Below are 21,308 nucleotides of genomic sequence, written 5' to 3' on the forward strand. Positions count from 1 at the left end.
CCACTTCCACTTCTGAAACATAGCACTTAAAAAATTTATCCAGACTATTAATATATAATTCCTCCCTTTTCAGACTTCCTAAGTCCTCAGTTAGGAGGAAATCTTCCATTTCTACCGAGAAATCTTTAAAAATTATAAACTTTAAAATCCAGTGTTACATTTGATTGGAGTAAGTTCACCATATTTATCTAGTATGGGTTGCCTGAAGCCACACTGCACTTCTAGGTAGTCAAAGACTATGTTTTCCTTTCACTCCAGATAACACATCATACATCTAATAATGAATATAATCAATGCTGCACAGATCTGGCATGCAAATTATCATCCTAAATTTAAATCAAGTAAAGAAAGTGTCCCCTATCCCCAACATAATAGTTCCTCCAGGAAACCTAGCCAAATCTGTAAAACGTCTCTCTAGTAAACCAAACTGCCCTTTGACTTAACAGATATGCTGAAGAATATTATGAAACACACTAATGAGATTTTATGATCAATTGTTATATTTCAGAATATATGATGAGAGTATATGCAGAAGAAAAATACTCCTAATACAATGATTACAACTATTTATCTAAATGTTTTTAACATTAAAATTTTAAAAAGTCCTGATGAGCCTAAAATATTGATGGACTAAATGTTATGTTGTCTGAGGTTTGCTTGAACATAACATGGTAGTAGCATTGGGAAATGATAGATCATGAGTTAATCATTGTGCAAGCTGGGTGATAGGTACATTGATGGAGCTTGATGTAGACAAATTAATGTGTTTAAATATTTTCATTATAAAAATTTAAGAAATATATACCAATTTGAACATTCATTCATTTACTCATTATTTATTGCTTGATTCTTTTACTCTTTATATGCAAGATATTGTGGAAATGTCATAAGTAAAAAAATAAGACAAAAACCAAAACATGCTATTACTGGACATTTAGGTTAAGTAAGCTATTGCTCTTCATGGATAGTATATGTTGATTTAAAATGATATTTATAAAAACTGTGTAATTACATGTAGAATTCTTAGCTTAACTTTTGAAAACAAGACAAAAAATGATATAGAAAGCATGATTACAGTGTGTTTTTAAAAATATGTCCTCAGGGGAAAATGAGAGTAAGGAAATAAATATATCAAATGGTTATTAATGATTGGATTTAAATTATAGAAATAATTGCTTTAATTTTTCTTCATTTTACTCTTATGTGTTTTTCCAAATTATTTTTAATGAGCATGTATCATTTTAAAATGAAAATAAATATTTATTCATTAGTGGGTAAGAAGTGCTCTCCTTTCCCAAGGAGCTTTTCATCTACTAAAACAGAGAAACTGCAAACACACAGCACTGCCCTGAGAGTTTAAATCTTCATACCTAGAAGGGAAGTACACCCACAGGAAAAGAAACGTCAGTACCAAATTTATCTGATCATAGACATAAAGGGCTTTCTGTGTGTTGGATAGAAATAGGGGAGGACCTGGCTTCTTTGCAAGCCAGAAAGAGTGTGAAATTCAGGTCATTTTGTGATGAGATCATTTTGCAACGAATGTAATGGTAGCCACAAATTAAAATTACCAAAAGCCTGTTTCCTGAGCTGCTAACACTTGCGCTGATATGTTTCTTTTGGGGCAGTGCAGCAAGTAAGAGTGGGAGTGGGAGTGTGGGAAGGAGGGCGAGGTACAATCCTAAAGGCTTGTGGCCTTCAAGTTCAGAGAAGCAGATCGATGTGCAACACAATTAGAGACAGTAATACCATGACAACTATGGATTCTGTGCAATGGATATGGAAAGTCCCTGTTAGAAAGCTATCTTTATTACCCCAAGATATTGTTTTCCTCATTTTATGCACATTCATATACAGTGAAGTCAAGAGTGTAACTTTTAATGGTTTGGATGAATATGATGTTCATGACTAAACAGGCCAAGCTGGAGCCAGGAGGAATTCTGCAAGATGCCAGGCAAGTTACCACTTCCCTGCTCCTGTGTTCAGTGTATTCACCAGTGCATTTCACTGCAGGCCAACCCCAGCAAACTCGGCTCTTTCAGGCTCTGACTGACTACACAATGATCTACCAATATACCTTCAGTCCTGACCTGCACCCTCCTTCCAGACACTGAAATCTCCACAATTCCAGAAGGCCACAAAACCAACCTTTTAGAAACTTCACAAAAAGACATAGAGACCTCAGTTTCAGACTAAGGCTCACTTGCAGCCCTGGTCTTGGTCCTTTTACTTCACTGCTAAAGGCAGGGGCAAGGGGTGTCAGTTCTGAAAGGACATGTTCCCCTGCTGTTTGTCGCTGTGCATAAATAAGAGCAGTCATGTCTGAATTTAAGATTGATCCAAATGAAGAAAGCACAATTCACATTTGCAGCATGCCACAGAATAATAACAGGTATTTCAAAGCATCACAAAATAGGTTTGGAGGGGTTTTGTGTTTGTTTGCTTAATGCCAAGCCATCCAATGTTCCACATGGGAAATGTCAGCACCAACTTCGCCGCATCACCCTCTCTTTCCACACAGGTGTCACCTTTGCAAAAATATACTGTATATCTTTGAAGAGTCTTCCAAACAAATCCTTTGGGTACTTGCACCTCTGTGTGGCAGAATCATTGTAAAATGTTTTTCAAAATCTGTGATAATAGGTTCTTAGGGTCATAGTTTCTCACCATTCTAAATGCTGGCATTTCAAATGAATAAACAGGATATGAAATATATACCCTCTAACAAAGTCAAAATACATTCTGCTCAAATTCTATGCTTGTGGTGGACTTGCCACACCTTTACCTGTTTTTACAATATTTTGGATGGCCATTTAGAGATAATGGAAGTGACTTACCAGGCAGCAATGTCTTGTGAGGAATACTCAGTCAGTGATGGTGAAACATCCTGAAATGAAAAGAGAATCATAAATACTAGGTATTTAATAAAGGCATGGCAACATGGTGTTCATAGAAAATAACCCATTTGCTTCTCCCTTTGGGACGCTGACTTGATGACACTATATAAAGTAAAGGATGCCTCCCTTTGAAAACGAAAATACAACATGAGAAAGTGGCGTCTGTAACTGCCTGCATGTTTAAGGGCTCCAACCGGTTGTGACTGACTTGTTGCCCATTTCTGCAATTCACTGTGACTTGTGTTGAGAAAATTATGTTTTATGGTTAATTATCCATGGTCTGTTTAAAAAAATAAATCAAACCATTGTGAACCACCAGGATTTGCAGCTCCATTTGAACTTTACTGTACTTTTGGTTAAACATTTTATAAATAACAACAAGCTGGTTTTTCCTTGTTTTTGGTTGTTTGTTACTTGTGTTCTGGATATAAATATTGTGGCAGTGGTTGGAGAACAAACTATGGATTATTTACCCCTTGCTTCATGATTTGTTTGTTACTGGTCTTATACTCCTTCATGAGTAAATGTATAGTATTATATTCCTAGGCCTGTAACACAAAAGGAATAAGTGAACTGAAACCTTTTCAAACCAAAACCTTTTATGCTAAGTCACAGAGCAACAAAACAAACCCCAAATTAACATTTAAAAAGCTTCTACTGTGGAGCAACAAAAATCCCCAAATATTATATAATCTGCATTTTAAAAATTGCTTGCCTAACAAGCAGCAGTATGTCAATAACTCCACATGCTTGTCTTTTCACTGTTGTATAATTTAGAAGCCATAGGTGGTTCTTACCAGAGATCACCTCCCACCCCCAACATCAACACCAGAATGAAGCCTTGATAATAACCAGCATAACTAATTTAAGCCAAAATTGACTCATAAAGATCAGGAATTATTGTGCTATAAGTAATGAAACACTATATGAAAGAAGAATTCCATATGAAATTTGTCTATAATCTTCACTCTAGGACCTATATAAATAAAAAGTCTAAAATATAAGTGACCAGAGAAAATGAGAAAAGCCAAGATTCAAAGGACCCTGTGGCAGAATGCAAAGGGAATTATTTGAGACCCAGAATCATAAGTCCCTAATACATCTGCATATGAAACTTAATGAAGATCACCAAAGTAGCTTGCCAAAAATTATGCTTTTTAAATGATCCAATGGTCTATGCAGCACAGAGGACCTCTACAAAAAATATAAAATTACCTTCTGCAGTTTGCTACTTTTACAAAGACAGAGACAGGACAATAAGGGCTTTCTTATAAAACGATCTGTCCATTTCTGAAGCTTGAAGAGCTCTGTATTCTCTTTCATCTTACCCCTGAGTTACTCATATGGCTTACTGCTTACCTGCATAAGCACTAGGAGGGAAGGGACCAGCTCACCAAAACATGGCAAAATATCTGTGAAGCAGCTACTATGTGCCAGGCACAACTAGAGTGATTCTGTCTGAGAGGGTGAGTCAGTGACTGAGGTTCTTGTTGCAATATTTAAAAGTATCTATTACTACTGCCAACAGCAACTCGAAGCAAGGTTGAAATAGTTGTGAAGGACTTTTGAAAAATTGGAAAATACTTAAAACTCTCCCTAAAGTCTTGCATGTCCAGGAAATAGTCTAGGCCTGCCAGTCCTTCCTAAGCCTGGATCCCAAAGTGCAAATGAAAAAACACAAGTAGCCTATATGTTCCCAGGGCCATGGTTACAACTGAAAATGGGGGCTGAAATAAATTTCCTGGCCCCCATTGGATGTTGAAAGGCCAGTTTTGTCCTGACAATGGTTCAGAGAGACTAAAAATCCACCAAGATGAAAGTGGAAGCTATTTAGACAAACTGGGACAGGAAAAAATGTTCAAAGATGTTTTACTCAAAGACATTTTCCTCTATTCTTTCATAACCAGATAGCTCCACCTATTTTTGACAACCAAGAAAATACTACTATATAGAGTTCTAAGTTTTATTTTAAATCCAGGCAACCCATTTTAAAGCCAGGGTACTCTAAATGACTTCCTATGTACAGAATGACACATCTAAACATAAGTGCTTGGTTACAGATGATGAAACATGTTAAAATTATATTATAGAGAATACATTTTACATGGTTTAGAATTTATTTTGATAATCAGGAACATACATACAAAATTGCAATTTGGAATCCAAATTTAGCTATAATCCATGTAGAGGAACACTTAGAGAAAATATACCTGAGAATATAATTTCCTGGTTAAAGACTAGAATATTCTAACCAATTTTCATTATTTTTCCAGACACAAACTTTTCTGAGCTATAGATTCTTTTAAGGAAGAAAAGCAGAAATTAAATGTGTTTATAAAGTACTTGAAAGATATAATAGCCTAGTGATTATTCATATTTAAGACAACAAAACATGTCTCCATGTCATCAGAAATACAGAGACATGATAATCCCAAGGGTCTTGATCTGGAAGTTGTTAACAGAGAGCCACACATTCAGATAGTAAAACCTGAAACACCTGAAAAAAACTCTCCTGGATTTGATTTTTATCTTTATGCACCAGATTTTTCCATACAAAGGAACCCTAAATTCTAACACATAAGAGAAAGTTAAACAAACTAGGAAAGAACCTGACTTTTTTTTTTAAGTAAAGAAAAACAATCTCTTACCTTCTGTAAAATCAAATAAGCCAATTTCATTGGACCTTACCATCCAGAAGTAAAGTATGACCTAAAGTAATGATACTGACCCCAAATACAAGGAGGTGAAGCGTCTCAGTAGTTACTACTCAGATCCATCCTCTCTCCTGTGCACTTTCATCTTCCCTGACTGCATTGTGAATAATCAGAACTACCACCACCACCACCACCACCACCACCACCACCACCACCACCGCTGCCGCTGCTCGTACACTGTATCTAACTTTCTTAAAGCAGATGCCTAGTAATGCCAAGTGCTGTGCTTTTGATAATTTTGTATCCATTTTATAACCATTCAGAACTAAAAAGGAAGAACAAAACAAAGTAAAAAATTCCTCCAACCTCCCTTGGTTCCCAGAGGACATCAGTTAAGCGAAACAAAATATTAAACCTGAGAAGGAAAACTGATCAATCTCACACAAATCTCACGGTGTTCCTATTTAAACTGGGAAGGGAGTTGCTTCAATGAAAAAGTCAGGGGTGTGGGAAAGGAGTAAAGAGCTACAAAGGGAGAGAGAGAGATAACAATGTTTATTATACATAGGGGACTTAAAGGCAGTACAATAAATCAAACCGTGTTCCAGGGAATCGTGTGGCAGAAAGTTCTAAATGAGAACTCCAGAAACTACAGTCTCTTCAACTGAACTACTGCTTAGGGGATGGAGTCTATAGGAAGTTTGAAGTAAGTGTCTCTATAGCTTCTAGATGTTTTCTCTTTAATTATGACTTTTGGTTTGAATATACTTTGTCAGGAGGAAAAACAAATCAAAATATTAGAGCTTCACACAGCCCCCAAAGACAGAGTTTATATAACCGGCGTTTTTACATAAATGTTACATCAGGATACATTTCAAATGAAAACACATACACACACACAGCTGTCTTCCTTATCCTCTTTCTATTTTAAAATTCATTTCATATTTTACATGATGTTGATTTTTCATAAAATAAGTAAAAACCAAGTCAGCATTAAACACCTCAGAATAATTTTAGTCTTATATGACCTGGAAAATGTACCATGTCATGGAGGGTCACAAACGCCTGTTTTGAAGCCAGTGAAGGCACTGGCAATTATGGGATGTTTTGCTGCAGCCTAGGGCAACTAGAAATGGCCATGGATATTAACTAACTCCCTTTCAACAGTCTGAGAAAAGGAGGAAAAAAACCTGTAAGTTTCCCATCTGTTATTTCCTTTTTTTTTTCCTTTTTGGCTGTGGAAAAGTAAAATTATGCAAGAGCGTTTGAATGTAAAGGCTGTGTGTGCTTTTTCCCTTTTTGTCTCTGGGTACTGGTTATGTGATGTTGTGTAACTGAGTGCAGAGTAGGCGGTTAGCGTTTACTATTGATTTACACTATGCCATCTAATGAATTCAGAACACTGAAAAGAAAGGAGTGGGAGGGGGAGGGAGGAAAAAGAAGAAAGCGAAAAACATGGAGAGGAAAAAGGAAGAACAGAGGGGAGAGAGAAAGAGCTCATTTGTAGAAACAATTCTAATGCCTGGAATAGTTTCATTCATTCTCTTTAGCTCTGATTTCTTGTTATTGTTCAGGTTTCAGATAAATGGGCTTGAGCTAGTGACCCCAATATTCCAATTTTATATCTAATGAGGATTACTGGCAGGTGAATGTCTGAAAATACTAATGTGTCAAATTACTTGATAGTAATTCCACTAACCTGTCAGACTTCTCCATATAATCGTTCTCTCTATACATTTATAAATGTGTACCTGTAAGAGCCAATGCTATGGTCCAACTAGTTTACCAAGTCACAATTATTATTTTGCAAGGCACACATCAGGGAAAAGAACAATATGCCCTATTTTACCCATCTCCTTTAAAAATGCACAAAGAAGTAATCTAGAAATATTTGAATATGTCACTATTTTACCTTGAAAGAAGAAATGCCACAAATTATTTCTTTACACAGAACAGCCCAATATAAGATAATGACAGAGAAAATTGGGAAAGATTCTAAACTAATAAACAATATTTATAAGAGAACTTTAAATAACCTCTTAAATTATGCTTATGGAGAACACTTAAATCTTAACTTTATATCTGGGTGATTATAGACATTTCCAGTTCCCCGAGGCAGCTCAGTGCTTTCCATGCCATGTACCCAGTTCCACAGGTCAAGTTGATTCTGCTGCTGTGCACAGGACCTTCCTGTACCCGAGTGCCCTCCTATGGCTGAAAACAACCACTGAGATGAGCAAGAGAAATAGGAGTTATTAGCATCCAGCTAGAGAGCAAGACAGGGAGCTTGTTTCCTTCCCAGGTGTGGGTTTGTAAAATGGTGACTGGTAAAATCACAGGAGGTCAGTTACAAGAGAGAACAAGAATCTAGGGTTTCATTTTTGGTCATCCAAGATGTCTTTTCACCCATTTTAGTTCAGAAAATATTAAAAAGATGCCTACTCCACCCATTTGTCAGTAATGCTTTAATGACCGATTGGCTATGTGCCCTATGGACATAACACATACTACAGTGCTTGGCACATTCTCTATGCTCAGCAAATATTTGTTGAAACAGTAAAATGATTATGGGATACACATTTCTGTAGGAAAGCCTCAGAAAAATATATTCTAGTTGTTCACAGGAAATTGTAGGCTGGACTTAGGCTATAGATACAAAATCATGGTAGAGAGGAAGTATCAGTTGTTTGGGGATCAGTTTACCTAAGTTCCATTTTATTAGGAAAAAGGCTTAAATAAAATTATAATACTGATAACATCAGCTAAAGTTTTGTGTTCATGCCCACCAGTCTTTTTTGGACTATTTTCATTTCAGTCTTGGGCATAGTAAAGTCCATTTTCATTTTCCTGGACACATTCTAATGGAAAAGTCATGGGATATCAACATAATTCATCTTTACAAAAAGACTAAGAATGTAGCCATTTAGTAATCGGAGAGAATATAGCTTTTTTGTTGAAGAGCAAGGCAGGTTAAGTTTTGATTAGGTTATGCAAATTTAAATTAGTAGAAGAGCAACCAAGAACTTACTGATTTTCATTTTCTTGGTTAAACAGGAGTTTTATGAGAAAAAAATTCTGGATTAGAAAATCATAAATGCCATCTTTCAGTTAATTAGAGAATAAGACCTTTAGAGAAAGAGTTGCAAGTATAATTTCTCAAAAAATGCCAGTTGAAAATTCAGCTGAAAGCAAGTTCTGCAATGGGTAGCCATAGTAGTATTTTACAAAGTGGCGCTATCATCTTGCTAACTCTATAGAAGCACATACATTTCAGTCAAAACCTTCAAAAAACTGGTCATTGTTATAATCCAATCAATTTCAGCAACTTTCTTCAATAAGAATCATTGCAGCAAAAGAAAAGAAAAAAAAAAAGAATCCTAGCAGCATGTCAACAAGACCATCCATGTGCTTTTTCATTTCATAGATTCTTAAAAGTGGTTGAGAACTTGCCTAGCCTCATTTTATAAATGAATATTCTGAAGTTCAGAAGGTAATTTTCACAAGGGTATATATTTGGGAACAGATTGAGGACTAGTATTTAAAGTTCACAAATCATTTCTCCACAACATAACATAAGTGAAAGTTGTATAAATTGAATCTCATTTTAAATACCATAGATTTTTTTTATAAGATAAGGAATTTTTTCAAAAGGTATTTTTATAAGATAAGGAATCCTTATGTAATATAAAATGTTCACCTCAGAGCTCTCTTCTACCTAATTTTTTTTATCTTTAATCTAAGTCTCTTTCTCCTCTTGTCCTTCCTCCTCCCATTCTTTGGATGTGTGAGGAGAATCACTTTTCCTATTTCTACCTCGTGTTTGCCCATTCCTGACCTCAAATTTGTACCTTTCTCTCACTTTTCATCAGTTTTTCCCATTTCTATTTATTACTCCTCCTCATAAAAATATTTTTCTTGCCGAAACCGGTTTGGCTCAGTGGATAGAGCATCGGCCTGCGGACTGAAGGGTCCCAGGTCAAGGGCATTACCTGGGTTGCGGGCACATCCCCAGTAGGGGATGTGCAGGAGGCAGCTGATCGATGTTTCTCTCTCATCGATGTTTCTAATTCTCTATTTCTCTCCCTTCCTCTCTGAAAAAAATCAATAATATATATATATATATATATATATATATATATATATATTTTTTTTTTTTTCTTGTTAATGTGCTTTGAGATCCTCAGAAATCATAAAAGAAGAAAACAATTAAATTTAGCGTTATACAATAAATAGGCCTACGGTATATATTTATATTTAAAAAAAATAAAGAAAACTACAACAAGATACTTACAACCTGAGGGAAACAGAGGTGGACCATTGTCTAGACCTCTGCACTGTCAGTTAGCAGACTGGGGCCTAGTGACATGACACCGGACTCTCCTCACAGATGAGAGCAAAGGGTCAGGATCTCCAGGCCCCACATTCTCATTACACCAGGTCACTTTGTTTTTCCATTTGCTTTCTTTCCATTCTATAGATACAACTATTGTTAGACTAACAATGGCATAGCCAGAGGAGATACAGAGAAATCCTAGTGACATAATGTAGCTTGATGATACAGGCCAAACTCAATTCCAAAAAAGTCAGAAAGAGTTGCACAGTAAAATTGCAGTTATGCAGAAAGTAAAGGGTAAGGAAGTTAAAAGAGAACTTGTAACAGGGACTTGGCTGCCCCAATCCATGTCATTAAGACTGTGTCACTGTTTCCCTTCTAAACCTTGACTCCTATGGGATTTATAATTCAGCTAAAATGATCAACTCTAGGCTGAAACACAGCTCCAGATTATCTTGAGCAGCGGTTCTCAACCTGTGGGTCACGACCCTTTGGGGGTCGAACGACCCTTTCACAGGGGTCACCTAAGACCATCGGAAAACACATATATAATTACATATTGTTTTTGTGATTAAACACTACGCTTTAATTATGTTCAATTTGTAACAATGAAATTGGGGGTCACCACAACATGAGGAACTGTATTAAAGGGTTGCGGCATTAGGAAGGTTGAGAACCACTGTCTTAGAGTGAGCGGTACTTTTTTCTCCCTATTCCTTAAAAAACAAAATATAGAGTAACTATTCAGTAATTCCAATGACATTTGAATTCTGAGCACACACTTTTCCCTAAAAAATTGTAGGTGCTTATTAAGAAGCCTAATCCACAGTAAACTAAGGTGAGCAACATCCACTGTGGAATGAAGGATATTAACTTGGTATATAAATAGCCAATGGAAGGGCATTCTATTATTTTAAATCGCTTAATGCCCACCATTTGGATGGATATTTCATTCCACTTTATTGATGCAAATAGAATTTCAGCAACACTTTGTTGAAAATTCTCCCACTCCTGTTGACTAGAAAACATTGCAGTTACAGGAGACAGGAATTCATATTGGTTTCCTTATATCTCCTTCTTCAAAGACCCATCCTTAGGGTGCATATTAGATAATAATTTTTAAAACCCCTTGCTCCAATTTTTCTAGCATTGGCTATAATGTCTAATGGTTACAGTATTTTCCTATGCCATGCAGTGGTGAGGAGGGATACGAGGAGGAAATCATTGACATAAGTTAAAGTTATTAGGCCAGAAAAATAGCATTTATTGAGTACATATTACATGCCATATACTTCACTAATATTATACCAGTTAATACTAACCCCTGTGAAGTAATTTGGCCTAAATTTCATAGATTAGCAACCTAGTTACAGAGCCATTAGCTAACCTTCTTAAGGACACAGAACTAATTAAAAAGTTGGGCAGGTGAGGATCAGGATCATGTACTCCCAGGCCCCACGTTCTGTCATATACCACAAAGCCAGAGCAGAATATGAAGCAATCTAACAAGAAAAAAATTTTCCATGCCAATAATGAGAGTCACCGCATGCTCTGGTAGAAGTGGGAAGGGTAAATGACTCCTAGAGAGAAACAGGTTCTTACTCTGTTCTTGGCTCTGATAAGTTCCTGTTTTCTAAACGCGTATTTGGAAAATGTTCTTTGTCACATAGATAAGGAAATGTACAATCTCACAGGAACTTTTAAATCAGATCAGATACATGAGTGCTGATAAAAATTCCTTTAAAAGATTTATACTAAATAAAAGTTTAAAAATATAATGCACATAAAATCAAATGATTCATATATTAACAAATTAATATGTGTGTATGTGTGTCTATGTGTATGTGTGTGTGTATGTGTGTATATAATATTTTTCTCCTTGCAAACATTTTTAGTAATTACTATAAAGTACTTGACAAAATACTAAACAGTAATTATGTTAGGGCAGGAGAAAAGAAAAGAAACAAAGAACAAGAGAAGAGGAATGTGTGTGTGTGCATAACTTCCCTGAGAATTTTAATCCTAAAATATTTCTTAAGATAAATAGGTCATACTGATTTAAGTCTAGATTTTGTGTGTGTATGTGTGTGCGTGTATAATGATAAAAAAGTTTTACTATATTAATTTGGTAAATAATTACTGATAATAATCGTATAAATTAACACTTGTTGAAGATAACATTAGAACTCATCAGGTAAATAGCAACAGTTTTGAAAAGTCTATAGTTTGAAGTGTTTTAGTTTACTAGCTTATACATTGTTATGGAACATTCTTTCAAAATAATTTGTAAAATGGAAAGTATAGTCCATTTCCTCATACAATACAATTTTTTTGGAATAAATCTTTTACTAAAACTTTATTAAGTGGACTTGTGTGTGTTTGCATGCACGTGTGTGTGTGTGTGTGTGTATCTGTATACTATTCTTAAGATCACTGGGGCATTTTTTTCTTTTTATGTTAATCCTCACCCGAAGATATTTTTTCCATTGATATTTAGAGGGGGTTGGAGGAAGAGAGAGAGACACACAGAGAGAAACATCAACATGAGAAAGACACATTGATTGGTTGCCTCTGGCACATGACCTGAGCAGGGCAATATTGAACCTCCAACTGAGGTACTTGCCTTAATTGGAATCAAATCTGGGACCTTCAGTCCATGGGCCGTTGCTCTATTCATTGAGTGAAACTGGCTAGGGCCATTGGGACACTTTTTAAAATAATGTTTAAAATAATAATTTGCTGAAGAACTTAACAACAAAGTAATAGCAAGCAAGCACATTTGAAAGGAAGAATTCACAGTTCTTTAGGCAGCACTAATTTATCCCACAACTTCTAATAGGCCTATTGCTTTGTCCTTACCACCTTCTCTTCCTCAAGTCTAAACTTGATTGGGAGCAGGAAGAAACACTAATAAGGTTCAAAGAAGCACAAAAGAGGAGAGAACTGAACATCTTCCTGGTCTCCTTTTCTCATCTTTGCAAGGAAAAGCAATAGTAATCTAAACAACAGAAAAAGCAACAACAACTTTGGCAGTTTTCTGGAATTAGGCAAAAGCAGACTTTGTATCTGCACAATTTCAGGAGCTTTCTACAAATTTTAGCTTCCTGGGGTGCTCTTGCAACAAAGCTGAACAAGAGATGCAATCTGTTTAGAGAAACAGATGAGATTTGGGGGATACATGGAACTACTCTTTCTTGTCATATAGTGTTTATGAAAGTGACCAAGATATAACTTGCAACATTAAAAAACACTGACACATTTAACTTGAACCTGCTGAAATTAACTCACAATACCTTCCTCACTAAAACAAAACAAAATAAAGCAAAATCTCACTACCAATTATTTTGACTGGTGAGAACAGTGACATGAAAGTAGCAGATGGAAGCCCAGTTTTACTCACACAGCACACTCACAAAAATAACTTAAAAATGGTGACTTTGGCCTTGTGTTTTAGGACACTTCTTTCAGGAGGGTTGCCTTAAAGACTTCACTGGGCTTGTAAAAAATAATGTAGAATGAATCCAATTCATCTGTCCACACCTACAAAGAGGAAAAAACTGCCAATCCCAGCCCGTAAATAAAAGTCATTTTGTCTTCTTTGTCAAGTCCTATCTCAGGACTGGGACAGGTATTCTTCTGTGTATTACTTTTTGTTATCTGGTAGTATGTTTATGGAGGGCAAAATATCTGTACATCATACTACATATCATCCGAAAGCTTTAATGAATCAAATAATTGAAATTAATATATCTTCCTGTTAATTGTTTCTCAAAGTTGAAAGGTTATTTCCTTACCTTACACCATGCCTTCTGATCTGACAGTGTCATTCAATCAATATTTTCAATGTCAGTCACTGATTTTCAACTATTCTGTTACAAAGACCACAAGCACTAATGAAATGGTGCTGATCTGTTTGCTTTCACTCTATATGTCTATATTTATATGCTTGGCCTCTATTAGAATCTATATTTATCTGCCTACAGTACATCTGTTTCTCATACACAGAGACATATAGTTATATATATACACACATACCATATATATATATATATATATATATATATATATATATATATATATGTTATATATAAACACACATACCCACAAAAATGTATGAATGCATGCTAGTGTTCTTGCTTTAACAAGCAGGCAGGTGCAGAAATAATCAGACACATGACAAATATACAAAAACCATAAATGTAACATGTAAACAGTTGCACAGGGAAAAGCGCATCTTAACAATGGGCCTGTCTATGATATTTGGCTGTTGACCTCTGAGACTTACACACTGCTGACTTATGTGACTATCTGGGAAGGAGAAAAACCTTCTGAAGGCAAAACTATATGGCTAAATAGAGATCATGCATTCCAACTCAGTCATTTCAAAGATGAGGAAACAGACACTGCGAGGCTAAGAGCAAACATTTTACTTGTGGCAGAGCTGGAAGCAGAACCCAGGTCCCTGCTTTCTCGACAGACACTCTTTCTGCTATGCTGAATTGAAATGGTTTTTTTCTCAAACCCAGTATCATCTTCTAATTTCCACTCTTTCCTATGTTTTCCTTTCTTTACTGCATGAAATGTAAGCAATCAATATTCACTGAGGGCCAGGCACTGCTCTAAATATTTTACATGTGCTATCTCATTCTGCACAATAGAAAGTAGGCATTATTCTTCATGTCCATTTTAAAGATGAAAAATCCAAGGCTTGCTAAGATAAGTCACCCAGAGCTACACAGCTAGTAAAAAGAAAAGGTGAGCTCCTGGGCTACTCCAAGGCCCATGTTTCCCCCACTAGATCATGATATTTTCCTTTATACACATCTCAATGTCCCAGGAAATCCCACCGCCACCACAGCCTAACCATCACATGAATCTAACAACTGGTCTATTTCAGGATGTATCACAAGCCTAAAGCAGAGATTCTTTCAGACTGAGAAAAGAAGAAAGGGGAGTGGAACAGGTGTAACTTACACATCCCCAGTGTACAGCCTGTATCCTGAACTAGAAAACTGAAATATGCAAAATTCATGCCAAAAATAACCCCAACGGTAGTCTTATGGAATTTAAAGTCCTAATAACTTCTAGTCTGAACATTTTATGTTTTTTTTAATCAAAGGGTTATAGCAAACTTATAAAACTGAATCAGATGGGAAACAGAGGCATGAGAAGGCAAAGGGAGAATAGCAAAAGGAAAGAAGAACCACAGCTTCTATTCTTCATCTTTAGGGACAACACTTCCAAAAACCAGCATCTACGAAAAATAAAAGCCAGAACCAAAAATTGGTATTCTACCTGCAATTCATATGCTAAGAACAGATTCAGAAAAGAAACTATATCTACATATGATAAGGTAATTTTATACAAATTTCCTCAGATAGTCACTAGTTGTGAGCTATTCCGACACAGAACATACAGAAGTTGTATACTTTGTGCAGCTCACACAGAACCCAGTGCTAGAGATGCCATGTGGATTTGTGAAATTCCCAGGGCATTCCACATCCATAAACCAAGGTACAGAAATCACACTGATCCATCCACGCAGCTCTTGACTTGTGACATATTGATAATTACTCTTGATTTGTGAATTGAATCCAAGTTATAAAAACAAGTTTCAGACACTTGTCACAAACAAGGTTACATTTTACTTAACTCTTTCAGAACACCATCTAACTCCTGGCTACAGGAAATGGGAGCCATCATGGGACAGGGCCTGATACTCTGGATAGATTATAGCTTGGAGAGAGAAAAGTTGACTTGAGTTGAATCTTAGGTTGTCCACTTATTAATAATGTAGACTTAAGCAGCACCTGTGAAATGAACAATAAAATCACATATTTTACAGAAACATTTTTAGGATTAGAGATAGTCCCAGAGATATCCCCCTCATAAAGAGGTCATTAAATTATGTCACTCTGTTCCATGCTTCCATATCTCTGCCAGATCTCAGAGGGATGGGGGAGGATAGACAGGAAGAGATTAATCAAAGAAAGTATAGGCACATATGCATAGCCCATGGATACAGACAATAGTGTAGTAAAGGCCTGGGGTGGAGTGGGAGCTGAGTGGAGGGGGGCAATGGGGGAACCGGCGGACATCTGTAATACTCTCAGCAATAAAAGTACAGAACTCTCCTGGGAGTAAAAGAAGATATGAGGTACTTCATGTGCTGGTTTAATCAAAGGCAAACTTTTGGGTGATCAGGTATGTTTGAAATAATGATAAAAATAAAAGCATATTATGATGTAACATTTTCACTGGAAGATCTCAAAGCACTTAATAACCTCGACTTTCATGATTGCTGGTGCTCTCATTTTAACAATTGGGCAAAATAAAACGCAGAAATACATCCTCCAAATGAATAAGAATTTTTAAAAAAATCACCAGCAACGGTGAGTGGAATTTCTGTCTTTAACATCTAAAACCCATAGTGTCCAGCTGAGTAATAACTACTGCAAGGTCACAGACACAAAGGCCCATGCTTTCCCCAAGGCTTTTTGAGATCATTCACTCAGTCCAAAAACATTAGGTAATGCTGTGGACATCTGCTGAGATAAGGAGGGTGAGTCAGGGTTAGGTCAGGGTTTCAGGTTATAGGGGTGGAGTGAAGAGTGGTTTTCAGATCAAATGATGAGAGCAGTTTAATTTTGCAGAGAACAAGCCATACAGTATTTAATATAAGAGGAAAGAAAAGGGGAGACAACCACAGCCAAGAGAAGGTGGGTGGGAACACAGACTTTCTGGGTCTCCAAAGGGCAAACCTTTCCTCTTTGCCTCAAAGAGGAAACCTTTCCACGTTCACACATACTGAGAAGGGAAAAAAAAGCCCAGGGTGCAGCATAAATCCTGCTATCCCCATAACACATACAGATGTTTCACCATTGTTTTCTTTTATGAACATTTTAATTAAGAGATCAGAATCAAGCATTAAAATGTTATTAAACGGCTTGTTTACATTTTCACTATATGTCATTTGTTATGCATTTTCTAAATGTGTGCATATCTATTCAGAAGGGCTATTTGGAATTTTTATGTAACTGTTACAATTGTCCCTCTAATTAATGCCAGTTTTAGCTAAACAAGTAACTGTCAGAAAGTCTTCCCTATCCAAGCAGTGGGATAGGGACTCTAGCTTCTTTAATCCACAATCAAGCAGTTCCCATCCCCCATCACACCTCCTGGCAGTGTGACAAGCTGCACTACAGTATTCCAATACTGCAGGTCCACCACAACCTTTCTGATTATTCATGAGAGGCTCAACTTCAGATACTGTCCCATTGTCATACAAGAAAATAGTCAGTACATTCATGCTATACCCTCCCCTAAGCATTTTTAAAACCTCAGCTACTCAAAGCTACCAGATAGAGGAACTGGCCTTCTAACAGTCACACAGACTTCCCTAGGGGGGGGGGGGGGGGTCTGGGGGGGACAGAGTAGGAAAAGTGGGAATGAGTAGATTTTTTTCTCTCCTCATCACCATCACCACTTTCTAGCTTACCATTCATCTGCCTTTATCCCTGCATGAATTCCTTGAGTTTTCAATATTATTCTAGAGTTGAAACATAGACCCAAATGTTGACTTCTAGAATCTATAGATATTAAGACATACAAAAGCCAGCTGCAAATGTTGATCACAGGTGTCCTGTACATTGCCTGCACCATACGGTTCAAGCACTTTAACAATAGGGGATTGTCCTAGGATCCCGGTATTCATATTATGCCTTATGAATCATGGCATATAGAACTGTAGGGCTTTAGAAGGCAGCACTCATATCTCTTGCATGTTCAATTCAGTGCCTAGCATATTGTGAGTGCTCAATCAAGTCCAAATAAAGAAATACCTTTTCTCCCTCCCTCCCCCACTTCCCTGCCTTTGCTCCTTCTCCCTCCTCCTTGGCTCCCTCCTTCCTTTCCTTTTTTCTTTCTTTTCCCCTTCCTTCTTTCTTTCCACCCACCCACTCTCCCTCTCCTCCTCCTCCTCGTCTTCCTCCTCCTCCTCCTCTTCTTTCTCTTCCTCCTCCTCTTCCTCTCTCTCTCTCTCTCTCTCTCTCTCTCTCTCTCTCTCTCTCTCTCTTAACCCACCCCACCCCCAAGATAAATGGAATGCTTGCAGAAAGCAGGCACAAGGCAGAAACACATTCCAATCCCAATGCCAAATTATATGCTTCAAACTGTTTCATTTGCAGCATAAATAATCTACAATGTTTCCATTACTATAACCTTGAATTATATGAGTCAGCTATAACTGGTGGATCAGATAGGACTTGGAGAAGAGTAAGGGCAAGGTTTATATCAAGTTTGTTTTGGAAGGAAATGTTAACATGTTACCAGGAAGAATGAAATTGGCACGGCTCTCTGGAGAGCACCTTAGCATTATGCATCAAAAACTTAAAAAGATATGAATACTATTTAACCAGAAATTTCATGTCTAGGAACTTTAATAAAGAAAATAATCAAGATCTACACAAAGATTTAGAAGCGAGAGTGTTTATCATGGCATTCCATACAATTGTGAAAAACTGAAAACTGATAATAGAGGGTTGATAAATAGTAGCACATCCATTTATTGGAATACTATGCAGTCATTAAAAATCATATTTTTAATACTACTTAATGGCATAAAGAAATGATTTTGGAATATAGTTAAATGAAAAGACATATTAACCAACAATATGTAAAGATTGATCTATTGTTTAAGTAAATATTGCTAAGTTAAATATTGTTTAAGAAATGATAGATGTGTATACAGTGGGAAGAGACTGGAAAATATGTATGAAAACAATGAAAGTGGTTGTTTTGGGGCAGGGGAACTTAAAATAATTTTTATTTATTTTTAATTTTTCCATAATGAAAGCATATTTATTTTATAGCAAAATATTACTTAAAATATTCATTTACACCAAGCTTCCTTCTTTAAAGGCCTAAAAATGACTTTCTATAGGAATTTTGTCTTTAGGAATCTTCCCTCTTCTGTTTTATAGATAGTATGTATTGCTTTAAAAAATCTTAAGTGTTTGAGGCAATATAGTTAAAACTAACAAGAAGAACCAGCCTGGGAGCCCACACTAGAATAGTGACTAGAGACAACTCTATCTGGGAGTACAATAGGACAATTAACCCTAGTACACAATCAGTTTTTGGAAGGAGGTGTGTTCTGGAACAAGCTCCCTGTAAAATAAACCAAATAAATTCCAGGGCCCTTCCAAGACCTATGGAAATAACTTTCCAGAAATTATACACAGGCATCCACATTTTTTAAGCTCCAAAATTGATAGTAAAATATCCCAGAGATGAGGACCAATGTACTACTGAGTAAATTCAACTAAAAACAATTCATGTCCCTTAACATCCCAACACAAAAATTCTGCTTGGGCCATGTCAGTATCCTTGTTCTCCATACTTGGTGCCCTGCAAAGAGAACGTTAATTTATGTCTTTTATGTCAGTTCCTAACTTCTCCCTATCTTGGATGATCTGCCTTTCCCTAATGCTTGTTTAAAACCTCCCTACCAAAATTGGGTTCAAGTTTTACCTCCTTCTTCTAACTCACACTGATTCTACTCACATTAACAATGCATTTTCTCTTCTGTCTTATTTCATGATAGAAATAATAATCATGTTTGCTTACATCTCAGTGAGATCATAAACCATCTACACTAATAAAAGAGAAACATGGTAATTGGCATATGACCGCTACCCTTTTCATTGGCTAATCAGCAAGATATGCAAATTAACTGTCAGCCAAGATGGCGGCCGGCAGCCAGGCAGCTTGAAACTAACATGAGGCTTGCTTGTTAGTTAGGCCTCTGAGCAGGCAGTTTAAGAAACATTGTAACAAATACCTCCGGACTTCAGCCAGCAGATTCGCAACATTGTAAGCAAAGGCCAGAACCTACTTTCAGCCATGGAGGCGTAAGAGCTGGAGCCAAGCCTCAAGGTAAAGCTGGCCCAGAATAAAAAAAAAGAAAGAAAATAAGGAGCGGTTGGGAACTTCAGTCACTCCCAGCCTGAAAACAACCCTCAGCCCCTCACCCAGACTGGCCAGGCACCCCAGTGGGGACCCCTACCCTGATCCAGGACACCCTTCAGGGCAAACCAGCCGGCCCCACCCAGGCACCAGGCCTCTACCCTATATAGTAAAAGGATAATATGCCTCCCGGCACCGGGATCAGCGTGACAGGGGGCAGCGCCCAAACCCCCTGATCACCCTGCGGCTCTGTGTGTGACAGGGGGTGGGGCCCCAACCCCCTGAGCAGCCCTGCTCTGTGCCTGATAGGGGGGAGCTCCCCAACCCCCCCCCCCAAGGGCCCTGCTCTGTGTGTGATGGGGTAGAGCCATAACCTCCCCATCGGCCCTGCCCTGAGTGTGAGAGTGGCGGCACCCCAACCCCCTGATCGGCCCTGCTCTGTGGGTGATAGAGGGCGGTGCCCCAACCCTCTGGTGGGCCCTGCTCTGTGTGTGACGGGGGCAGCGTCCTCCCAGTGACCGAGGGAGCCATGCCCCCCAAGCTGCCAGGCTGAAAGCAGAGCGGGAGAGCCTGCAGAGAGTGGAGCGGCTTGGGGAACTTGGCTCCCCAAGCCGCCAGACGGAGAGCAGAGAGGGAGAGCTGGCAGCTTAGAGGACTTGGCAGAGTGGGAGGCCATGAGACAGAGACAGAGCAGGAAGGGAAAACCAAGAGCACGGGGAGCACCAGAAATTCTGGGAATAGTAGTTCTGGTGGCAGCCCCAGGACCAGAAGCGGAAGCCCAGAGTGCAGGGAGCACCAGGAATGCTGGGAGTCGTAGTTCTGGTGGCAGACGGATCTCTAAGACACTAGAGCAAAGTGAGCCTAGAGCAAGTTACTGTTGTGATGGGGGATGGAAGGAAAGCAAAGGGGGATAAGTAAAATCAGAATGTCTAGGAAAAATTAAAGGGAAGATATCCTAAAACTTCCAGGAAATCTCCACCAATGAAGCAAAGGAAAAAAAAAATGCCTCTATTATTCTGTGAGCAACAAACTAAACTGGGTTGGGGTCTCAGACAATTTGCTCATAACATTGCAAAGACAGACAGAAACTCCCGGATTGGAGAGGGTGCAGGTCGGGCAGAGGAACCTCCACACCCCTAGTGCACAAATGTCGTGCACTAGGCCTCTAATATATATCCATCTTCAGGAAGTGTCCACATGGCTTTGTTGGTACCTCTTTGATATCGACATCCAGGACTTTCCGAATACAGCAGAATGAATAAAGTAGCATCTGTACACTCATCATCAGATAACAGAGGGTATTCGTTTTTACCTCCAAACACTGCTCAGAGTACATTCCTTGTACTTTGTAGGCATACATATTACAGAAAATACATTTGTAGAAATTAAAAAGAAAAAAGCTTACATCTCTAGCCCCAGTTCCTTCTCTGAGCTGCTGAGTGATAAATCCAAATGCCT

General features: G+C 37.7%; 1 protein-coding gene across 13 annotated transcripts in view; it reads right to left on the reverse strand.

Annotated features, from left to right (window-relative positions):
• The window catches only part of ZBTB20 (zinc finger and BTB domain containing 20), an 892,970-nt gene that overhangs the window by 402,325 nt on the left and 469,337 nt on the right, over positions 1-21,308 (reverse strand). For all 13 annotated transcript variants that reach the window (XR_004974420.1, XM_036352745.1, XM_036352742.1 and 10 more), the window contains one exon: positions 2,838-2,887. The gene's annotated coding sequence lies outside the window, so the exon portion shown is untranslated. The remainder of the gene's footprint in view (positions 1-2,837; positions 2,888-21,308) is intronic.

This window comes from Myotis myotis, unplaced genomic scaffold, assembly GCF_014108235.1.
Source record: "Myotis myotis isolate mMyoMyo1 unplaced genomic scaffold, mMyoMyo1.p scaffold_m19_p_2, whole genome shotgun sequence".
In the NCBI taxonomy this organism is placed as follows: domain Eukaryota; kingdom Metazoa; phylum Chordata; class Mammalia; order Chiroptera; family Vespertilionidae; genus Myotis; species Myotis myotis.